Genomic DNA, 5,849 nt, shown 5'->3' with positions numbered 1-5,849 from the left:
AAAACTCCAGTGATGGCAAAAGCTTGTTCCTGACAACTGCTTAGCTCAGGAAAATCACGACTGAGCTGCAGAAAAGCTACAATAAAATTTCAAAATGGTATCAACATCGAAGAAAAGATTCACAAACACGCAGAGATTCCAAGAACATAAATGGACTTCCAATATTACAGACATACAGATGCCAGACGTACGTGGAAACCAGCCGTAACAGCCGGTCAGTTATATCTGAAGTCGTTTAAGAATAATAGAACTGTGGACTCAACCGTGTAGAAGGTATAAATCATAGGTATTTCTCTTTTGTCTTTTCCTCACAATGAATCAAGGTCTGTAAAGTGAGGACAGTGTGAAAGCTTTTAGAAATGTCAAATGTAATGATTCACTCAGAGACATTTTTCCAATCATAGAATATTTTCTTCTCCAGATATCTTCAGGCTCAAAGACCGTCAGGCAACCCAATGGACCAAAATCAAAATGAACTTACCTTTTCACTCCTGTAGGCTTGAATATGACAGAGAATCTATGACCAGTTTTTGAACAGATTTGTCCTGAAATCTCTTTACGGCTTCAACTTAAAAACGATAAACTGATAATATTGTCGTTGTATGAAACAGAAGATCTGATGAACACCAGAGAGTATTTTTTACATTACGTGTAATTCATCCAACAGGAACATCTGAATGAAGAGTGAGAAAACAATAAATAAGTGACAGACAAAACAATGGATCATACAATTCAATCTCTTATGTCCAGGTTCAGTTTCTTCACACTTAATTCCTCTTTTGTGTCCTTACCTTCATATTGATCTGTCCATCCTCTCACATCCTGACCATGAGCTCCAGGAGGCGGCGGGATTGACAGGCCTGTCTTCTGCCTCCACTAGAGAGTACCCCTCCCAGCTCTGCCATTGCCAGGGTGACAGATGGGTTTTCTTTGCTGAAACACTCTGTTGCTGTCACCTCAGATTTGTGTGTGTGTGTGTGTGAGAGAGAGAGAGAGAGAGAGAGAGAGGGAGAGAGAGAGACGGGAGGAGTAGGTGAGACTCAATCAATCCTACACTTCCCATGACAAATGACAGCAGTCCAGACAAACAACGTACAGCAAGCGTTCTTTTATGCTTCTAACTGTGACAGCGTCTCATAGGTTGTCACACTCGGCTCAACACTATTCTCTGGGTAGCTGACAAAAGAAGCGAGCCTGCAGGGGCCTGTCAGTGATTCATAATTGTAATATTTCTCCTCTCGGTCATGAGGGGCACTTGAGTCTTTGCTTCCTGCCCTTTCAAACGCAGGAGTTTGAAACCTGTCAGCGAAAACTTCTGCAGCTAAATGGAGTCTAATCTTCCTTCTCTGCTCTGTCGGGTTCTCTCGTCACCCAGCATCAGCTCTATCAGTGTTGCTAGCAGCACAGTTCATCATTCACACAGGCAGTGCCCATGGCACAATTGGGCCAGTGCCAAATGAGACGGATGACATCATCCATTGTGCATGTCGCCAATTCAGTCAGGCTCCCAGACACTAATGAAGAGCCTTGAACATGATTATCCTGAGCCCATGACATCATCTTTAGGCCAGTTTTCCTGCGACGGCAGTGACATCATCCTCTGTGAGTCAATTATTGTAATAGCTAGTGTCTAATGGCCTGTTTTAGGGAATGTACCAGAAATGATTACATGTCCTTTGTTTCTCCCGATAGAATTAGAGCTCTTATCACTCTGAACCAGGTGTGAAGGATGACTCATATCTACACCGTCAATGTGCTGGTGCATTCAGATCCATTTTCAAGTGAGAACCTGTAACAAGTATGCACACTTGCTGTGTTTGCTTCTGGAAACTTTCCTTTGCTTTCCTTTATGTTGTCGTTCACACCACATAAACCCACATTCAGACAAAGTCACGACTTCAAGAGAGCAAGGCCAAGTCAACAGTGCCGAGTGTTTTTTCTTTCAAGGTTTTTTTTGTATGAATCTTTATGATTTGTGTTGTCAAATTCACTTAAAGTCAAATTAGGTGACGTCTTCCTCACAGCTTCTCCTACAAACAGTTGGTGTGTGTGTGTGAAGGGAGGTGGGAGGGACGGGCGAAGGGAGAGCAGCCTTTAAAACCAAGATTCTCATAGTGTTCCAATGTAACTGGTCAAGTTATTACTTGCATTTAAAGCTCTCTGTTTTTACATCAAATCAAATAATTCACAAGTTGTTCAGCAATATCCCCACAGTTGTGGTCTTTACATCAAATCAGGAGCCCGCTTGGTGCAAGACCAAGACAAGACTGAGTAAAAATGAAGACAAAGCTGAGACCTTCAAAAAGCGGTCTTGAGACCTGTCAACAACACTAGATTTCCTTTGTGGCAGCAAGGAGGGTTGGCTAGCATGCAAGCTAACTTACAGTGTAGATGACACCTGGGGGAATTTCTCCTCCAGGAAACCAGCAATCAGTTAACCCACATTTAAAGAGGCCATATTGGGACAGACTTCATTTTTTTTCAGTTTGTGCATATAAAGTATAAATTATATAAAGAGACACACACAATTTTGGGGGAGTCTCTGATATGTCTATAAACACAAACTGTTAAATAAGAAAACTCAGTCATTTTGACATGCTGGCTGGTTTGGTAGTTTTGTAATTCAACAAGCCATTCAGATTAGAAGCCCCTTATACGCCTCACAAGGGGCTTTGCCTGTTTCGTTATGCATGATGTTTGTGGGCTTTGATACGACAAAGGGAGTGGCTACGTTCCCTTGGGTTGCAAGCGGTGCCCCCCCCCCCCCCCCCCGCTTGCAAGCTTCCAACGTAGTAGCAGGGGTGTGGTGATAGGTGGTATTTATGACATAATCAATCAATCTGACTGTATTTATATCGCACTTTTCATCCAAATGTAGCACAAAATGTTTCACAACAGAATCACCACCAAAAACACACACACACACACACACATACACACACGCACACACACTCACTCACATCACATCAGTTAATCAATAAAATAGACAGGAAACAAATGAAAGGATAAACAGAATGATAAGTAAATTAGATGAAGGGTAGATGAGGAGCCTATCCCAAGCAATAGGGGTTCAGCATCTTGCTCAAGGGTACTTCGACATGGTCACCGGGGGAAGTGAGGCTTGAAACCACAACCCTTTGGTTGATGGACAGCCGCTCTACCTTTGAGCCGTGACAGCCCCCAGACAATACATAAGTAGATAAAAGTCAGTTAAAAGCCAGACTAAAGAGGTAGGTTTACATTTGCTTTTAAAAATCTCTACTGTCCCTTCTGCTCTCAGGTCTTGAGGCAGCCTGCTGCACAAAAGTGGACTGTAGCAATAAAAGGAAGCCTCACCGTGGGTTTTTGTTCTAACTTTTAGGATGATTAAAAGGCCACCATTAGAGGACCAGAGGGTTCTAGATGGTTCACAAGAAAAAAGCAAATCTTATAAATAGCTCGGACCAAGACGATTAAGAGCTTCAAAACCAATAAAAGGATCTTAAAATCAATTCTGAAGCAGACAGGAAGCAAATGCAGAGACTTTAAAGTTGGAGTGATGCGTGCTGTCTCTCTGGTTCTCGTTAGCACACACGCAGCTGAGTTTTGCAGTAATCTTAAATGAGAGATATTCCTCTTTGGAAGAGCAGAAGGTTGGGTGTTGCAGTGGTCGGTTCTGCAGGTAATGAAAGCAGGCATTAGTGTCTCTGTGCTGGTTTGACGGAGACATAGTCAAACTCCAGCAATATTCTTAAGATGTTTCAAATGTGTGGTTCAAAACTAAGATCCCGATCAAAGATGACACCAAGGTGACTTGCTGACAGGGCTCATTTTCATGCACTGTCATGTCGTAATTGTATTTTGAAAGTCACTGCTGGTTGAACCTGTAACAGAAGCAGATGCTGGTTACAGTCTCTGTCTCTGATGGGTCATGTAAAGCCAATACAACCCGATGGGTCATGTAATAAGATTTACCTTGGGAGGGCTGGGAGACAGGGGAGCCTCTCTGAGAGACTCATAGAGCGATGTGCATGCAACAAAACTAACTCCCTCTCTCCCTCTCTCTCTCTCTCTCTCTCTCTCTCTCTCTCTCTCTCTCTTTCTCAGTTATCTAAACAGCACCAGCTCTTGGCTCCCCGGCTGTGCTCACGCCAGCCCCCGCTCCGTCCTGACAGGCTCTCCATGGAGACCACTCACACATGCACACACGGACGCACACCTACAGTATGAGGGCTATCTGAGAATAATGGAGTGTGACATTACCTCATCGGACTTTACACACAAAATGCACACATCAACAGACACAGGCACGCACACACAAAAACACAAACACACAAAAAGTAATCAGAGTCAGTGGGGCCCATCAGCTCTCCCGGGGTTACCTCACCCTGTGGATGTCTTACACAAGGCCACACAGCAATTCAGTTTTCCAGATTCCCCATCGAACATCCCCTCAATACACACACACGCACACACACACACGCACGCACGCACACACACACACACACAAACAAGGTAGCAAAGAGGTGTGTGTGTCTGTGCGTGTGCAATATTGTTTTGGAGTTTTTTTTGCTCTTTTTTTTCTTTAGGTGCATTCTAGCATTCACTAGTACTACAGATGCACTCATATTTAATCGCTGTGTTTGTGTGTGGGTGAGTCGAACTAATTAGTGTTTTCATATGTATTCCCAACACGCTGTCTTCTTTTACATCTCCTCAGCAGCAACTGCAAGAAAAAAACCAAAAACGCCACATATTAAAGATCTCTGTGCCGTGTCCCTGTCTGGCTTTCAAACAGGTTCTCAAAATGACACTAATAGTGAGAATGAGGTGAGTATCCACCGGGAGATGAGATGATAAAATACTCTTGACGCAATGGCAACCACACTTACAAAAGCACTGGACCACATTCTCAGCTGCTAAATATATTTCCTGACCTGATCTCAAAGTGGAAAAGATGAATCGCTGTTTCTTATTAAATCACCATCATGCATCATACATAAATGTTGATGTTAATAATTGGTACACTCGTCTGAGAAAACATGGATGGAATAAATGTATCTACAATCTAATTAAAACATACATAAAGAGAAGGAGAAAACAGGTTGGTCAATGGGAGGTGCTGAACAAAATAGCGCCACCGTTATTGGAGAGGGTCTCCCGAACCTGCAGAAGAGCGCTGGAGGCCTTCAGGAGTGGGGACTTTGGCAGTTTTTGGAGCAAAAGCCTGGGTGTCAGGAGTTCAGGGAGGTCATGGCAAAGGATAGGATTAATCCACAGAACTGGGTTAGGGTTGGGGAAAGATCACTTTGAGGAACTCCTGAACCTAAATATGAACTCCATGGAAGGGGCTGATGACTGGAGGCTTTGCCAATGTCCCTGATCGAGGTTTCTGAAGTGGTTCACCAGACAGTAGCTATAAATAAGATCCACCAAGAGTAGCTGAGTGCTGGAGCGACTCATTGTAAGGTTGTCTTCGATGCCTTTAGGGCCTAATGAACGGTGGATTAGCTTACCAGGATGGTGGATTCCCCCCCCCCCCCCCAAAAAATAGAAGTTTGTGCTCCAATTCCAGGGGTATCAAACTCCTGGGTGAAGCATCATGCCAAAAGCAGCTTCCGGCTGATTGCTGAACCTCTGATTCATGAGGAACAATGCAGATTCTGTCCTGGCTGTGGAACGGTGACTCAGCTCTCTGCCCTTCTGCAGGGGTTGTGGGAAAACGCCTAATCAGTCGATTTGCTCTGTGGACCTGCAGCGGCAATATGACCCGTGGGGATGGACTTCTTCAAAATTGTGTTTCCAATAGTCATGGACTGGATTTCAAGGTGCAACCAAAAGGAGGAGAATTCAAATTTTGGCCTCTCAGG

The sequence above is a fragment of the Aulostomus chinensis genome, chromosome 13, assembly GCF_037954235.1.
Source record: "Aulostomus chinensis isolate RoL2024-O1b breed Wild chromosome 13, RoL_Achi_v1.0, whole genome shotgun sequence".
In the NCBI taxonomy this organism is placed as follows: domain Eukaryota; kingdom Metazoa; phylum Chordata; class Actinopteri; order Syngnathiformes; family Aulostomidae; genus Aulostomus; species Aulostomus chinensis.
This window is presented reverse-complemented; position numbering follows the sequence as displayed.